Here is a 19,411-nt window from a genome sequence, read left to right as displayed (position 1 = left end):
TATTCAGCCAGTGGTTAGTCAGATGCCTTCTTTCTTATTCTGCTTAGAAAAGAGTATCAAAAAGAGTCTCAGGGGAGGCACACAATAATAGCCTTTCTTCAGTTGATAGCCTCAGGTCTATGTGAACCCTCCTTCCTCTGTTCTAGTCTTAAGAGATCTGGACAACTTGGACATCTCACAAAACATTACACTGATACATCGGTGACGTCAAGCTGATCAATCAAGGATAAGGGAGAGATGACTAGTACACTGGGGACCTTGGCAAGACACACATGCTCCAGAGAGTGGGAGTTAAGCCCTGTGAAGGTTTGGGAACCCGCCATTTCAGTGAAGGCTTTATGGGTCTAGCGGTAACGTGTGCTCGGTGTATCACAGAGTGAACACCTAACAACACCGCTCCAGCCCGGAGGCTGCCTGACAGGGAAGGATGCCGCCTTTGAGTGGGGCCGCGAATAGAAAGGGCTTTTGCAGCAGGTCCAGAATGCGCCACAGTCTTGCCACTTATTGGAGGTATCAATGGGGAAAAGTCTGTTAAAATGAGAGGATTTTTGTCCTTGAACAAAAAGACCAGAGACTTACCAGACTTACCAATGAGGTTTTCAGGGATTATTTAAAAAGTACTCTGAGCCATCAACTTCACACATTGCATGGTGCTACTCATGGCATCCTGCATCTGTGGATAACTTGTGCAAAGGGCTTTACAGTTTCCAAAAGCTCCCATCTGCAGTTTCTCATTTGAATCCCATTCAACGTAGCAGGACGGTAGATCCAGTTGGGTTATGGGATTCACTCTCAGCCACAGAGCTGGAAAGAAGCCAGTCCAGTCTCAGATGCCCTGAGATTCCAAAGTCAACGCTCTTTCCCATATAACCCAACGGTCTAGCTTCCTGTATCAGCAAATAGGTAGTTGAGGATTGTACTCCAAATTGATCACCTGTTTTATGTTTTTATGGTCTTAGTTTTAGTTTTATTTTTATCATAAACCTGTCAGGGGTCCAGGAAATAACTAGAATGAGTATTTAATTTTTGGCAGATAGGATACAATCAGGGCATCCTCCAACATTGGCCTAAGTGAGAGTTGTGATGCTTTCAAAGTTCAGTTCCTGTACATTTACCAGTCTGAACTGCTGTCAAAGAGACTGATCCATCAGGCTATCTATCAGCTAGCTAGCTATCCACCCTCCCACCCGCCCATCCACCTCTGTCTCTCTAGCCGTTACGTATCCCTCTTGGCTATGACTAGGTCATCTTCTCAGTCAGGCTTAAACAGAATCGTAGGGTATTTGAGCTTTCGGGTTCTTCTGCTGGGAGCTTCCACTGCACTGAAGGATCACGTCCCTCCTCAAACCCATCTAAGTCCTGCTCCTTGGAGAGCTCCAGGAGAACCTGAAAGGGGAAAGGAATAAACAGTGAGGGTGCCACGCAGCCTCCTATCATTCCAGGTGAGCAAGACGATGTTTATTAATTCATAACTTGTATATGCTGATATCTAATGACTAAAATATGTTCCAGGGTGGACTTTGAGATGCTGTCCTCCTCCAGATCAAATGCCCCCCCTGTGGGAACTGTGGTCAGAGCGGACTTTGCACGGACAAGGGAGGGGTGCAGAGCCTGAAGCCCTGGGTCCAGCTCGCGGGTTAACGGGTGGTCACACCCTCTCCTTGACCTCCTCAAACTAATACTTTAAAAAAAGAATACAAATTAAATCTCTAGCTCAGAAAAATAGAATAATAATAACAAAATAAACCAAAAAGAAAGCCAAACAAAGAGATAATAAAAGAAAGGCAAAACATAATAAGAAGAGAATAGAAAAACAGTACGTTTAGTTAATCAACCTAAACCTTTTTATAAATAAATATTTTAAAATACACAACCACAAGCTAGCTAATCATTTGGAGGACCAAAAGGAAATATGGATTAAAGTGAAAGATTTTCTAAAATATAATGACAATGTGTGCAGGTATGTATATGTATATTTGTGTGTATGTGTTTCCACAAATGTTTGGAAATTATGTAATGCAATTCTAAATTAAAAATGGACAAAAGATAACAAAATGGAAAATTAGAAAACATTATTTCTTAGTTATAATAAAATACAGTACATAAAACTTGTGAATATAGTTAAAGTAATGATTAAAGGGCAATTTGTCGTTCTAAACATACATATTAGAAAAGAAAAAAAGATTGAAATCAGTGATTGAAACTTCATCTTAAGAAGCTAGAAACAAAACAGTAAACTTAACCCGACAGAGGAATCTTGTAGCCCAAAGGAGAAAAACCAATTAAGTCAGAATATGATTCTTTGAAAAAAATAATAAAAATTGATAATACACAGAAGAGGACTGAATAAGAAAATTAGAGGATGCCAAATAAATTACCTGTATCAGGAATGAAAAGGAAAGTTTCTTTATAAATCCTACTGATGTCAAAAAGTAATAAGGGTATTAAGAACGACTGTAGCCCAGTAAATTGAAATTTTTGATTAAATGCGAAATTCTTAAAAATACAATTCAGCAAAAGTTAACAGAGGCAGACATTTGAAAATCTATCATAAAGCTTTTCCGTGAGAGGGAAGGAGGGAAGTTCCCAGGTCTGGATGGCAAATTTGTCTAAATACTTGAGGAAAAATTAGTACACTCTTACACAAACTTTTCAGAGAAGAGAAGAAGGAATGATTATGTGAAGAAAGACTTACCGCTGGACTGGACGGCTCCATGATCTTCTCCAGGGACACTGGAAGTTGGCTATTGACCCTTGGCCAAGAGAAGAAGAGACGGGCCAGCTATTAATATTCAGTGCGCTGCCTAAGGTATAAAATTCCCCTGGCAGTACCTGGGCCACCTTGCCTTCATTGTTTAGGGATGCACAGACGGGATGGTTTACATCCAGTTAAACCAGTTACACGGCTTGGTTTGGCTACCAGTGGGGTATAAAATAGCCCACTACACTTTTTTTCCCTGGGAATCTCCTGAAACCAATATTTCTTGTACTTATCATGGTGGCAGATAATTCAAAAACAAAGAGTAACTTGTGTGACTGACAAAAAGGACCCCAGGGGGCTACGTCTGGAAGTTCTCTGGCCTCTGGTGCTTTCCCTGCACTTTCTCCCTCCTGCTGCACCTTAACACAGAAATACACCCCAAGAGTCTGTGAGTTCTTTCAACGATACAATTTACAAAACCAGCACCGCGCACAAGATTTTTAAAATTACCCTTGACGCTACAGTCTTAATCGTGGCTGTGGCTTTGTGTGGGATAAAGAAAAACGAGGAAAGGCAGAGGAAGGGGGACCAACTGGAAACACAGAGTGGCCAGATGGGTTTTGTGGCCATTCCTGGGGTAAAGCGGCTGATGGGCTGTGATCTCTGACAAAAGGAAAACCTTATCAGTGGGACCTGGAGTTGGTACATCTGAGGTCGGGGATGGATTACAAGCACATTGCAAAAGAAACACAAGCTGACTGGAGATCAGCCAAGAAAATGGTAACTTGGCTGCTTTGGGTTCTTTTGTCAACAATGAAAGTAACTAAGAAACAGTCTGAGGCTGCCAGGGTTGCTGAGTTACAACGGGTGATTCAGCCTGAAGAAGGAAGGACATAACATCATGGAGGATTTCGGTGAATATCTGTCCTGATAGGAAGGCGGTCCCTGTCCAATGAGTGATCACCGAAGAGATGTCACAGGTAGCAGGGAGAGAGCATACAGGCAGGGAGAAACCACCTGAACATGGGGCGCTTGGCCGCGGTGCGAGCCAGCCTCCGGACGCCCTCTGCACTCTCTAATGCAATGGATTTTCCATATGGATATTTAGGAACTATTTTCCCTGCATTGGATACCCCCAAAGTGGAAGGGAAGGCTTGGTCTGACTCAGGACCCTCAGTTAGGGCTAGAGTAGCAAGGAAGATAAAGCAAAACAAAAAACAAAACAAAACTGCACTTGGAGGGAGGCAGGTCATTTAGTTTTAAAGTGACACTAACCAGCGGAGAGTGGGTTTTCACGGACTGGATGGGAGATCTGTTTCTTGATCTATAGCCTGAGCCAACAAAACAATACGCACTACAAAGGGACACATCTTACACATAGCGTTCAAAGTAAGCATGTATCTGGGATCTAAAAGATCTGAACGACTTAACCTTCTTCAATGTGGAATAAATTTTGTCTTCTCTTGTACCTTCATACATGCCCTTCAAAAGTATTAATACAGTAAGAAAAAGTGAAAAATAACCCTCGCCCCTTGTAATGCACACACACATTGATACATGGAACCACGTCACCCCCTCATTTTGTGTTTCTGAAATTCAAACTGAACTTCTAACGTTGAGATTTAGCATATTGGGTTCCAATTCAGTTTATCATCTCTTTGGATTAGTTTCAGTTTTGGAATTCTGTGCTTCCCAGGGTCTTACTTCAAACAGACCTCTCTGACCTGTCTGTAACCTGAAGACAGTCCGTGACAGAGGTTGCCCGTTCTTGACTGACAATTTATAAACCACCAGCGAGGAGCACCTGTTAGGAGATGAGAGGTGGGGCCGATCTCTGGGTATGAGCGGCTGACCTAAATCTACCAGTAGAAATGCTAGAATGGGTTCACGGTCATCCAAGGAAGCCAGTTTGCAAGCAGGAGAATTAGGAGAGGAATAGTGAGACTCGGTGTCAGCTTCATATCTCAGGCTCCTTGGAGTCTAAGTACATTTTGGGACTTGTCTTTGCCCCTCACACCCCTGCTGCAGACACCAGGGACTCAGGGTCTTCGTACAGAACCACAGTTTCCTAAAGTTTCTGAAACCTAGAAATCTAGGGCTGTTCTCTACAGCCTCATCCACTCCCCTCACCCCATTCAAAAAGCTTTAATATGGGATAAATAAATGGGTCTCTGAGAGGAAAGTAAAAATCTTCAGGAATTCAGTGCCGTTTCCTGCAGGAGGGCTCAGTGTTCACCCTCTGCTGTTCAGGTAAATATTTACCTACGTATTGTTCACAAATAATCAGCATGAATTAGATTCCTTTTCATAGGATTTCATTTCTTCCACGTCACTTCCACCCATGCTGCTCCTTATGATTATGTCCTTGCGATGCATTAAAATTTAGCAGTGCGACGCACGGGTTACTTTTCGTATAATCCACTGAAAAAAATATTTCCCTTCTTGTTATTTAAATTATATTTCTCACTTTTCTGCTTTTTTCCCCTCTAACTCCTAATCATCTGTGTTCTGCAGCAGATTCAAGGTATAAAATATCTATGTTACTTTTCCAAAGCTGGTGCCACCCCTGAGTTGTTAGATAAACTTGGAATAAATGCATAGATTTAGAATGAAAGTAAGCGATACATTCTAGCCCTGTTGCCCATCAGATTTGCCACATGACCCAATTTGTTTCTGTGTCAATCTCCCATTAATAAAGATACTGATAATATCCACATATGGTATTCCTAGGACAATTTTTTTTTTACTTTGTTTTAGGCAAAGTAATAACAGTGTCTTCTTTTCAAGGTCTCTGTGAAGGTTGGACAAAATAACGGAAGGCTAGGACAGGACGGGGCCTACGGTAGAGACACGGCACGTGCATGGCAGCTTCTAAAGCAGGTCTCTCGTCTCTGGTTTGTTACTGTTTTTTCCTAGTAACCTACAAATAATCTTTGTTTTAGGGTTTTTTTGGGGGGTAAAAGTGACCTTCAGTGTCTACAAGGCAAAACAGCTGTCAGGAAAAAAGCCGACATTTGATACCCAGTCAAAACCAGCAGACGTCTTTACCTTTCCCACCAAGCGGCCTGGGGGGAAAGCCTTAGAATTTCAGCGTGAAGTGAAGGGTCTCCTCTTGCGTGGGGGTCTTCATCTTCATCTGCAGCAGGTAATCCTTGCCAAATTTGCTCTTCAAGTGTTGGATGGAACCCATGCATCTGGAGCAGGAATGGTAAGTGAACAAGGCAACGAAGAGAAGCGTATTTAAGAAAACGCTCCTGTTGCTACTTAGCTAGTGCTGCAGACACCGTGGTCCTACCATGGGTATATCAGGAAGCAGCAGCCTCAGCTCCTCCCCAGGATCTGACTCCTCCAAGAGCAAAACTTGCTTTCTTCTGCCCCAAGCTGCAGTGGTCAGGCGTTGGCTCTGGATGGGCGCTCACCTTCCAGACACCACGATTGCCCTGTGGTGATACGGAGCCTCAGTCTCTGCTGTGTAGTGGGTGGTCAGGGGGAGCCTCAGTCTGTTTCTAAAGGGGGCCTGAATCACCTGCCAACACTGGCAAGAGAACACTGGCAATCAGTGGAAGTCCTGTGATTAATCTGAAAATGGTGGGAAGGATACTCCAAATGGCAGAAGAGCTGAGGCAGCAAGTCTCGATAAAGCAAGAGGGCAAGATAAAGCAAGGATGAGGACAGACAGATCAGATTCAGGAGGAAAATGAAATACTGAGATTGGAGGACGGAAGTGGGAAAAACCTAGTAGACGTTTACATAAGAGAAAAATTCTGAGCAACAAAGAATTGTTTATGAGAAGGCAGAAGGAAGGTGAACAGACCCAGCAGAACCATACAGCTGTCAGGACTCCCAGGAAGAAAAGGAACGCACAGCAAACATACAGACCACAGTGTCCAGGAACCCCAGACTTCAGACGCTTCAAAAACTAGATCCGCAAGCTAAATATCAGAGTCATTGGATTCTCGCACTAACAGAAAACATAGCAGATGAAGAACCAAGTGAATGCTGAACTCTGAAAGCTTTTCCCCACCCACTCAATGAGATCTGGAAATAAAATGTGAGACAAAATGCTATTTTGGAAATTATTAGTTAGTGCTTAATGATATGGATGGTGTTTGCTACATTTAAAACCGTTTTAAGGGACAGTTTTTGTTTGTTCAACAATACTAACAAAATTCACAGATTTCCAGCAAGGCCTCTGCACGGGCCGTGACTGGGAAGCACCCCTCACTACATCTGCAGCTGCCCCTCGGGGTCCATCCCCGTGGACGGCTCGTCCAGAAGCACCGCCGACGGGTTTCCCAGGAGGCTCAGCGCGAAGCACAGCTGGAACGGGAGGAACCGCGTCTGGCACCGACCTGGGGGTGCGCAGAGGAGCACCCAGCCCCGCCCCTACCTTTCGCTTTACTCCCTCGGATAAAGCCTTCACGGGGAGCTTCAGCTGCTCCTGCAGCTTGAGCGCATCTACCAACCTGAAGGAGACAGAGTGTTTCAGGCTTCTGGATAACAAGGAAAGTTGATGGGAGAAGGGCCAGGCGGGACAAGCGTGGGGACCAGAGCTCAGAAATGCGGCTCTGAAAATGACACCCAGTCATCTCACATTGGCTGATCCCCCCCCCCAAAAAATAGCCTTTCTCTTAAAAAGAAAATGTAGGCACATTTCACGATATCCAGATAGCTGCCCTGTGATAGTTTAAATTTTAGTATTTTTGATAAATTTTTACCAATGGTTATTTCCTCCCATATTCAATATGAGAGGAAAAAACAAAACAAAACACTTTGAAATCCAGGAAATTAGTTTCTAGTTGGAAATCTACCCGGTGTGGCCCGGGTCTGCATTCAGAGCCCCCGCCCTGAGCTTCCATGAAGGCCGGCCCTCCCAGCTGTCTCCCCATCCCCTCAGGAGAGAACAGGTGTGTCTCCCCCGTGTACCGTGTGACGGCGGCCATGGCATCTGCTTTCCTCAGCCCTTTCATGGCTGCGAACACCTCCAGGTGCTCCTGCACAGTCAGGCTGGGCCACAGCGCGTTCTCCTGGGGACGGTAGCCCAGGAACCCCAGGGCGTCCGCTCCGCTGCGCCCTTTCAGTAGCACCTGCGGAGGAAAGTCCCCTCTCAGAGCCTGCAACCTCTGAGTATTGGCATGACGTCGTTCTCTTTATATTAGGTTCAGTGATAATCTAGCAAAGAGGAAACCATTCAGAGCAGGAATACACAAAACCAGGTGTGTGCAAAGTAGTGCATTGACCTGTGTTGAAAAATGAAACACCCCTGACTTGCCCGAACTTGCCTTTGCAGCTGAGATCTTGCAATCAATTTCCTCATTATCAGCAGGACAAAGCACCTTAATTTTTCAGAACTTGCCTTCATTCCCACCACTTTGTTTTTTTATTGCTCCTCTGTCACAGACATTGCGCAAAGAGCTTTGTCCAGAGAGGAGAACAAAGTAACTAGAGTTCCTGACCACGTGGTGTTTCCATTCTGTGGCGCCAGGAGGGAACAATCAGTGAATTGGATAAATGCAGTTTGTGACTGTTCCTTTGAAAAAAATGTTCAGGAGGTTGGGTTGCAGAATAACAATGGAGTGACTCTAGGCAGGATTCTGTTTGTTGGAGCACTAGAAAAAAAATCAAATAAGCAAATTTGGGGGAAAAAGCACAAGAAGCATCTTCTGAGAAGAAAAAGGGAATAATTCATATTTGCAGGTTGCTTGAAATGAGGATAAAGACGGTGAAATTCAAACACAAAAGCAAACGCATTTGCAATTTAGCAATAAAGACAAAGACTTATAAGTAAAACGTAAGAAAACCATTTAAAAATATTTTTTAAAGAAACTTGTCCAGATTGGACACATTGGACAAACATTGCATAGAACATTGGCTTTGGATAAGTCATTTTTTTTTCCTTTATACATACTTTGTAATAGTTTTATCTGTGCTGGAAAAAAGAAAATGCAAACATACAGACATACAATATAACCACTAGTTACACACAAATACAAACATATATGTGTACATTTGTATTTAAACTATTCACATTATATAATAAACATAGTAGCAAAAATTATAAAGTGAAATTTTTTTTTCCTGAAACTTCAGAAAAGCAGAGATAATCATTATAATCATTACTCATAAATGGTTCTTCCAAATCAACATGGTCAATAATCAAGTCCAGAAAGGAATCCCACTGCTGCTTTGCGGTCACCAGTTCACGTCCCCCTTTGTCCAAATGTCTACTCATGGCCTTCTAGGTGACAGGATGTGGCTACTTTGTCTTGCATGGGAAATACAGCTGTGAAAGACACGGCCTTTGCGCTTGGACACAGAAGGCGTGGTAGACAAGTGATGCAGCACACAGCTCACAAGCACTTACCACGTACCTAGCGTGCCCAGGCTCTCTCAAGTTCCTTGAGGCATTCCGGCTGACAACACAGGAAAAGACGTGTGCCTTTGAGGAGTTTATATTCTAGGGACAGATGAATAAATGACAACGGGTGAAACTGTAAACATAGGACTTAATGCCCTTTCTATGTGATTATGCATGACATCACAGCCACCTCGGGAGATTTTTGACAATATAGATGCCCTAGTGCCACTCCCAACTAGTCCAGACAGAAGGTGTCCACTGAGCTGGGCCTGGCCCGTCTCTGAGGCCCCCCCGGCTGGCTCTGATCCACAGCCAGAGTTTTGAACCACTGAGCTTTCAGCAACTACAAATTTCTATAATTAGGGACAAAACCAGGAAGCATTTAAGGAATTACATTTATAAGCAGCAGAAGGAGAAGGAGGAAGAGGAGGGATGGGGAGGAGGAGGGACGGGGAGGAGGAGCAGGCAGTAATCATTAACTTAATTCCTCTAAAAAGCTGTTGATTCTATTCACACAATGCAGAGTTCAGTCCTGAGCAGGTAAGTTGCAAGGGAAGAAATGAAGAACTGTTTATTTTTGTGGTGACTACTGGGCTCATCACCTTCCTGTTGATGTACAAGTAGTTCTTAAAATATAAATAATGAATGTATAAGAGATATTTTTAAAAGAATGCAACCATAAACATGGCATTAAGTTTTAATCATGCTACCATTTACTTGGTAAAAATTTTTCAAAATTAAGTGCCAATACCAGATAAACTATCAAAAACCAACCTGAAAAGGCTATGATTAGATTTGAGCCATGCCTCAAGTCTGCTTTAGAATTCACATCATGATCCATTCTAAGAGCTGAGGTTGAAAAACAAACCAATAAATTAAAGGGAATTAATTACTTTAAAAATTTAAACTTAATAGTCTAGCATAGACTGTAATCATTACGTTCCAAGAGATCCCAGAAAATACAAAGTTAATGCCTGCCTACTTCAGAGTTTTCTATTGGAAAACAGGGGTGTGTGAAAAACTATAATATAGTGATTGGTACGGTAGAGGCATGTTCCAGCTGAAAAGCAAGCACGGAGGCGAGAGGCAACATTTGGGCAGTCAATCCTTAAATAGAACTGGGAATTAGAAATTGGGAATGGGAAAAGGTAAAATGTTTTAGAAGATGGTGGCCTGAGAATAAAAATGTTACGAAAAAGCACTGGTATGTTTAGGGAAAAGACAGTAGAAAAATTGGGCTGATCCATATTTCTCAAGAGAAGGAATACTATAGAGTTAAGTTTTTAAAACACATCATAGTGGAAATTTACTGATTGGCCTCACTCAATTATTGGGGGAAATGGGTAGTCTGTTCAGTGTAAGAAGCCAACAGAGGAAGAGAAGAAAGACATTTTGGGAATGAAAAGGGAACTACCTATGGAATAGATACTATTATTTATCCTATTTTAAAGAAGAAAAATCTAAAGAACGAAGTAATTCATTCATCTCCCCTGGTCTCAGAGCCTGAAGAGCTAACTCCAGAAAATTGATAATAAGACAAATATTTACTGTCCGTAGTTATACACGTGATTCCTATCCATGGCAATTTCGTCAGCTTGACACTATAAATCTCTGTAAGTCAAATCCTCATTTCAGCTGATTCTAAACTACTACTGACCAGTCTGAAAAGGCGTTATACTGTATGATTCCAACGCTATGACATTCTGGGAAGGGTCAAACTGTGAAGATAGTAAAATGAACCACCGTTGCCAGGGGCTTGGGGGAAAGGAGAGGGCTGATCAGACGGAGCCCAGGGCATCTTTAGGTCAGTGAAACTCTCCTGTATGAGACTGTGATGGTGGATATACGATATTGCTCATTTGTAAAAAACCTGTAGAACTGTGCAACACAGACTGAACCCTAATATAAACTACAGTCTTTGGCTAATAATAATGAATCAGATTGGTTAATCAGTTGTAATAAGTGTATCCCACAAATGCAAGGTGTTAGTGATAGGGGAAACTGCCCTGTGATGGTTTCTTCCGTAATGTCTTAAAAATGATGTCTCTTTCAAATGATCAAATAAATGCCTTCTATTTCCCATAAAAACTCTTATAGCAAATGGTTAATTAAATGTCAGGGACTCCTAATTCTCACAAATCTTGGAGCAAGGGATATTGGTTGTTCAACATCTGAAACATTCTCCCGAATGACAAATGTGCAACAATTCCACCTTCACCTCAGAGAACATGGCAAAGTCCAGCCTTCACCTGGCCAGCATTACCAAGTGCAATTTATCTGATTCACAAGTTAAAAAGGGAACGCTAGGAAAGCTTTAGGTTTGAACAATGATGCTTTGTAGCCAGAAGAGGTCTACTTTACCTGAGTTCCTCCACCCATCTATTTATTCTGGATATTCCTTTTTCTGTTTTATTTGGAACACATTTCTTTAGACATTTCCTGACTCTTTTAACTGTTTTCATCCTAACTTTTATCATTCCCTTTGTTGTATTGAAGTTTTACTTTTGTTATAATGAAACATTGTAATTTTCACTCTGTGATTTTGTATATGTGTGTGTATGTATGTCCCACATTTTTGAAACACTTTCCTTTCTGGAAGCCAAAATACATTCTTCTATATTTCCCTCTAACACTTCTAAAGTTTTATTTGTCACGTTATTTATTCCACTCTCCTGTATTTCATTTTTGTGTAAGGCACAAGACAGGGATCTAAATTTTTCTTTTACGTTTGTCAAGCTAAATGTCACAGCATGGTTTACTTAACAGTTCTTTCTTTCCTCATGGACTTTTTGTGCTTCAGCCTCGTTTTCTGACTTTCTCTTCTCCCCACTGACTTCTTTGTATATCCCTTCCATACTGCCTTAATTACAGAGCTTTCTGAGAAATCTTGGTACATGATTCCTTTATTCTTTTCTTTAAAAATGACCCTAGTGCCTCGGGGACTTTTCCCTCTGTGGTTGACAATGTTAGCTCATCACTCAAGGGCACTTCATTATTGTTGATTGTTTTTCCCCTCCTCTTTTCTTTCCCGAGCACATATCCAGGGTTCATTTCTCAGCTTCTTTGCACTCAGATGTGGCCTTGATAAGGGAACATGAGGTGGGGGCGATATGAGGAAGCTTTAAAGAACTGGGTGTGCCTAACAGACCCCCTTTCCCTGGACACCAGAGATGACAGAGCCAGGAGATGGGGGTCTAGTTCTCAAAGTCGCCGCCGGAGGAAAGGCAACCACTGATCAGATATAGTCACCTAGGACTCTTGTGAGGAAAAAGAATCTCTTTGGTTTGAGCCCTTACACTCGTTGGGGTTGACTTGTTATTGCAGCCTCGCTTGTCCTAATATGCCTTCCACACCTTCCAAATCCATTCTTCCCCCAGTTTCACTGAGATAAATTTGACATACAGCACTGTGTAAGTTTAAGGTGTACAGCATAATGATTTGACTTAGACATCATGAAATGACGATCACAATAATTCAGTGAACATTATCATCTCACATAGATACAAAATTTAAGACATATTTTTTAAACGTTTTTCCTTGTGGTAAGAACGCTTAGAGCTTACTCTATTAACGACTTTCATATGTGACATACAGCAGTGTTAATCACACTGATCTGTTGTACATCACATCCCTAGTACTAATTTATCTTGTAACTGTTAAGTTTGTACCTTTTGACCGCATCCATCCAATTCTTCCTCCCCTCCCCTCCCCCACGCCGACCTCAGATAACCACAAACGTGATCTCTTTTTCTGAGCTTGTTCGTTTGTTTCTGACGTATCATTGACCTACACCACTACAGTAGTTCCCGTTGCACGATATAGTGATTTCATATTTCTATACATTTCAAAATTATACCATAAATCTAGTTATGATAAGTTACCATACAAAGATATTACGTATTTAGTGACTATATTCCCCACACTGTGCATTTCATATCCATGATTCATTTATTTTGCAACTGGAAGTTTGTATCTCTTTATCTCCCTCACCTATTCCTTTCTTCTTCCCCTTCCTTCCCCTCCCCCATCTACCTGTTTGTTCTCTGTATCTATAACTGTGTCTATTTTGTTATGTTTGTTCATTGGTTTTGTTTTTGAGATTCTACACATAAGTATAATCATACAGTATTCTTCTTTCTCTCTCTGACCTATTTCACTTAGCATAATACCCTCTAGGTCCATCTATGTTGTTACAAATGGCAAGATTTCATTATTTTTAAGGCTAACATTGCATTGTATATATATTTACCACATCTTCTTTATCCACTTATCTATTGACAGGCACTTAGGTTGTTTCCATGTCTGGACGATTATAAATAATGCTGCAATGAACACAGGGGTGCATGTATCTTTCCTAATTCGTGTTTTTGTTTTCTTCAGATAAATACTCATCAGGGAAATGCAAGTCAAAACTACAATGAGATATTACCTCCCACCTGTCAGAATGGCTATTGTCCAAAAGACAACAAATAACAAGTGTTGGTGAGGATGTGGAGGAAAAGGAATCCTAGCGCATCGTCGGTGGGAATGTAAATTGGTGCAGCCGCTATGGATAGTGGTATGGAGATTCTGCCTCTCCCAAATCTCAACGTTTTAGAAACAGTTTGACAAGAAACATCTTAGAAACATTTCAGTAACTAATCATCTTATTCCTTCAGTGTTTAATCGTTACATCTTGGACATTGCTTTGTCGTTACATATCAAAGCCTGACGTCATTTACTCCCAATCAGCTTGGCTTACAAGAAAGAAATTTCAACATACCTTAACTCTGTGGAATTTCCAACCACGATCATCCTTGTCACCGCTTTATAAAATGTTAGTCCCACCTTCTCTGTTTATAATACGCAAGAGGAGATGCTTTCTTACAATCACAAGTTGGTTAGCTGCATGAACGGATGTCACTGGTTACCATGGAAAGGCGGGGATGTGCTGGAGGGGATGGGAAGAGCCTCCCCGGACACTGAGATTCAGATAGGCTTTAGCTGGTGAAAACCCAGGACCTGTTGACCTGTTTTTGTTGACTTCCTTTCATTGATCATCTAGGAGGGTCAAAATGGTGCAGATTATAGAGTGAGTGATTACAGCGGGACTTGAACACGTATACAGAAGAGAAGTGGGCATGGTTGCGTGGGAGAAGCTGGGGACGGGGAGAAATGGTATTTAATATTTTGGACGCTTGATTATTAGCAAGACGGGGGATGCTGACATAGCAGAATATGAGCCAGACCAGGTTATATATCATCCTGCACAATCTTCCCTGATGAGGCGTGTTTGTTACCACAGACACCATCCTCAGTCCCTGTATGTTGTGCACGTAGGCAAGGCTGCTCAAGGTGTGGGTGGTTTCTGGCCAGTGACAATATAGTAAAAATTTAAAAAAAATTTTTAAAGTAAGTGTATACTTTAGAAGCTTTTATAGCAATTTAACATTTCTGCAACCTCACGGTACGTGTTTTTGTATTTAAAAAATACATACTGATCTGTAGATGAGAAATGAAATGATCCTTTACCATGGATCGTTTGAGAAATACTGCTGTATGATGTCCTGGGAGTGTAAGATTTCCCCAGGCGTTGACAGCCTGCTGGGTGGTGGTAGAACTTGAAATGGAGACTTAGGGATTACTGTAAAAGAGGGTGTTGTGAACAGAGGTGCCGGTGGAGTTGTGGATGCCCTCGGCATCTGGCAGGCCCACTCACCCTGCCCCTAGGTGATAGAGCAACAGTTGCAATTTCCAAGAATGTGATACAAAGGCTACTTCTGCTTTTTGTTGTTTATGTGTGTCTATGTGCGTGCATATGCACATGTGGTTTGTGTGTGGCTAAACGGGCAGAAGGCAGATAGCAATGGTGAGGACGATAAGAGAGATGCAGAGAAGAACTTCAAAGATTTTTAAGCTCTTAGCAAGCAGAGCAGAAGTATAGCAGTGGACCAGCCCCCTCATCTGGTCAAAGCTGCAAATCACAGCCTTCGTACTTATAACCTATGGCAAAAGGAATGTCTGGGAGGGTGGGGATTCCTATAATGTGATGGGTATATTAGTTGGGATTCTCCACGGAAACAGACCAATAGGAGAAATAGATAGCTGACTGATAGCTAGGTAGCTAAGGAGGGGATGTAGAGAGAGAAATTAAGTAACTGACTTGCACGACTGTGGGGGCTGACCATTCCTGAATCTGTAGAGCAGCCTGGCAGGCTGGAAATTCGGGCAGTAGTTCTACGCATGGTCTGAGGAGAATTCCTTATTTTTTGGGAATCTTCAGTCTGTGTTTTCAAGGCCTTGACTGAAGGAAGCCCACCCACAGATGGAAGCTAATCTGCTTTACTTAAAGTCCACTGATTTCCATGTTAATCACATCTGAAAATCACCCTCACTGGACTGAAAAATCACCTTGATCCAGGTTGGTGTTTGACCAAACAGCTGACCACCACAGCCTAGCCAGGCTGACACATAAAATTAACCATCACGAGGGGAGAATTTACACACACGTTTCGTTGCAGCAGTAAACGGCTGGTCTGGTCACCAATTCCAATTGTTTGGGGGGTGGGGTCCCCCCCACACCACAGAGCAATTCTCTGGATACCAGCTGGGTGTCCCACCACTTATCTCAGTTCTGACACTGCCTATTCAGAGATGGAGTCAGATTCCACAGGTTAAGGGTTCAGTCCTACCAGGCTCGGCCTCCCCCTAATTCAGATGCCAGTTTCAAGCCCAGGTTGTTACCTGTGCTTCTAACCAACTGCTTATAAATCAGAGGTTCCCACGACCCTCTTATTCCTCTGATTTGTTCAATTTGCTAGAGTGGCTCAGTGAACTCAGAGGAACATTTTACTTACCACATCACCAATTTATCTTAAAAGGATCTAATTCAGGAACAGCCGGGTGGAAGAGGTGCATAGGGCAAGGTGTGTGGGAAGGGGCTCAGAGCTTCCATGCCTGCTCCAAGGCGGGCCATGTTCTGTGAGCAAACCTCCATCACTAACCTGGAAGCTCTCTGAACTCCAACCTCTTGTGGCTTAATGGAGGCTTCATTATGTACTGATGCAACCATTGGCCATTGGTAATAATTCACCCTCCAGCCCTATTCCCCTCCTCGGAGGCCAGGGGGTGGCCTTGAAAGTTCCAACCCTTTAATCACTTGCTTGATTTTCTTGATGACCAGCCCCCATCTTGAAGTCACTTCATTAACATAAAAAAAGACTCATTACCACTTTCATCGTTTAGTGAATTCCAAGGGGTTTAACAGCTCCGTGCCAGAAAGGGAATAAAAGCCAAATATGTGCATCTTATTATAAATCACAATATCACAAACAGAAAGCCAAAATCTCACTCAGGAGACACTTCAGGGCATTGGTGAGTACCATATCTTTTCCATAGCCTCAGTCTAAAATCCCATACCAATAGGATTTTCTGGGTCTCTCGAAAACTGTGGGAACTTAAGTATTTACAAAAGGTCTTCATTGCATAAGAAAATAGATTTCTCAGTCTGAATTACCAGAATAAAAGTTATTTTTACAGGGAACATTAGTTTTCTGGAAAGCACGCCGGGGGCATGACTTCCTGAAATGGATCGAGACTTTAACACACAAAGCCAGCAGCTCCATCCTAGCTGGTCTCATTTGGCTCTTAGGTCCTGACATTTGAGATGTGATCCGCTCCTTTTACACTCTGTTGGCTAAGAATGGTCCAAACAGTTGTCATGGAATATTGCATGGAGATAAGAAATGGGGGTCCCCTGTCAGAAGGCTTCATCCCACTCATGAAGCAGGATGATGCTTTGGGTTGAAGTATCTCCTAGAGACAAAGCTCAGGTAAGAGGTGCAGGGACCAGTCCCAATAGGAGGCATGCTAGCCAAGACAGCCTCAGAGCGCATTGCCAGAGGAAGAACGTACGTGTGGCTGCTTAATGAGGCTGAGAGGCAAGTAGACAGAAGCAGACTTAACATGTTATATCCAAAGAGTAAAAGATACAGGAAAGCATCTTTTTAAAGATATAAGTCTATGGATAAAGTTGTGATATATTTATACAATGGAATACTACTCTGCCATAAAAAAGAATAAAATAATGCCATTTGCAGCAACATGGATGGATCTAGAGATCGTCATTTTAAGTGAAGTAAGCCAGAAAGAGAAAGAAAAGTACCATATGATATCACTTACATGTGGAATCTAAGAGAGAGAAAAAAAAAAGGACACTATGAACTCATCTGCAAAACAGAAAAAGACTCATAGACTTAATAAACAATCTTACAGTTACTAGGGAAAGAGGGTGAGAAGGTTTAAATTTGGGAGTTTGAGATTTACAAATGTTAGCCACTGTGTATAAAAATAGATTTTAAAGGTTTCTTTTCTATAGCACAGGGAACTATGTTCACTATCTTGTAATAACCTTTAATGGAAAAAATATGAAAATGAATATATGTATATATATGCATGACTGGGACGTTGTGCTGTACACCAGAAATTTACACATTGTAATTGACTGTACTTCAATTAAAAAAATTCTCTCTCTCTCTCTATATATATATATATCTGAGAGTGAGATAGAGACAGTAAAAACATTTTTCTAAATGTTACTGGTGAAAAAAATCTTACAGTTAGAGTAATTGTACCCAAAATACCTCCAAACTGTCATGCAATAAAATCAGATACATATACTCATGTATGCATAGCTATTTGTCTATCTACCTGCTTTTCTCTCTCTCTCCCTCTCTCTATACACACACACACACATATACGTACTCAGACTTGCAAATTCATTCACAAGAGTTACTTAAGTTCGTAAAGATCAATCCAGTAGCAAATTTCCAGCTTACTCACACAGTCAAGATTTTTGTCCTCATATGATAAAATAGTTGCAATTTTTTTTTTAAAAAAGGTTATTAACCCAATGATTAGCCCTCCTTTTCTGTGGAATATAAATCAGCAGCTATTCATAAACATTAAATTAATTATTATAAGAATGTCTCCAGAGATGTTTGGCATTTAGCATATGGGAATCATATGTTTTTGTATAATACAAACAAAACAGAAGAAAAAGATGAACTTACTTTTGAGACAGTAAGTTTATGCCTAGGTCTCATTATTTCCAGGAAAACTGTTCACATTCCTCATCTGTAACACCTCTGCATTATGGTTGAGCTGTTTGCCTGCCTTGAAAATTCCCTTTAAGACTGCTTTCTAGAGGGAGACTGTGATAGCAATTCTCTTGGCCTGACAGCACTGGATTCATGTGATCACTCTTGGAGAAACTGCTTTTTTACTGACCTGCAGCCGATTCCTTGGCAGAGAAGTGTCAGCTGTATTTCTGGAGCATCACATAAGGAGGGGTCTCCAGAGGGAATCTAAGGTTTGTAAAACGCTCTCTTCTGTGCCTCAAAAGAAAATGGCTGATTTCTAAATATAAAACACTACCTTTAAAAAGTAAGAAGGTAAAGAGCTTAGTCAGACAGAATCCTTTTTTCCTCTGTTCAGGAGTTCTGGACCTTCTGAATGGTTATGTTGACTCGAGTAATTTAATCAGGTTTTGACCATTTTGAAAAGCAAATGCTTAAATCTTCTCTGCTTCCTATATCATCACATCCTCCTTTCCTACTTTTTACCTCAGGAAATAGCACCAACTTCTACTTGCTCAAGATAAAATACAGGAAATCTCCTGGACTGTTCTTTCCTCCCCCTCCCAACATCCCCCCACACCCAAACCACCAGCAAGTCTTACCCGTCAATGTTAGTTCTCAGGTATAACCCAGTCCATTCAGTCTCCATACCTCTCCACCAACCTACACCAAGCCTCTGTCATCTCTCAATTTGTATTATTGCAACAATTAATTAATTAATTCCCTGTACCCACTCTTGATACCATACAATCTATTCTCCACTCACAGGAAAGTGCTGTCTTTTTTAAAGTGTGTATCTGATAATGTAATTCTCCTTCTCAGCACCCTTCAAAGACTTTCCGTTGCACTTCAAGTCCATGTCAATTTCCTCATTTCACCGAGCCCTCCGCGTTGCTCCAACATCACCTCTAGGCACTCAGACCTGTTCCTGACTTGAGACCATTGTCTGTGCTCTTCGCTTGGCCTGTCCATCTCTCCCCTGTTCTCAACATCACTGCTTTCTTCTTGCCCTTGACTCTCACCTTGTCATTGGCCAGAGTAAGTCTTTTCTGATTAATGTCCCCAGTGTTTCCTTCCACCATTTCTGTTATCTGACCACATTATTATTATTTATTTTTTGCACAGTGCTTACCTCTATCTCAAGGCTTCTCAACCTCAACACTATTGACACTTGGGGCCAAATAATTCTTTGGTGAAGGGAGGAGCCGTGGTAGAAATGAAATAAATAAGGGATCA

The sequence above is a fragment of the Camelus ferus genome, chromosome 16 (genome assembly GCF_009834535.1).
Source record: "Camelus ferus isolate YT-003-E chromosome 16, BCGSAC_Cfer_1.0, whole genome shotgun sequence".
Lineage (NCBI taxonomy): Eukaryota > Metazoa > Chordata > Mammalia > Artiodactyla > Camelidae > Camelus > Camelus ferus.
Note: the sequence above shows the minus strand (reverse complement) of the source record.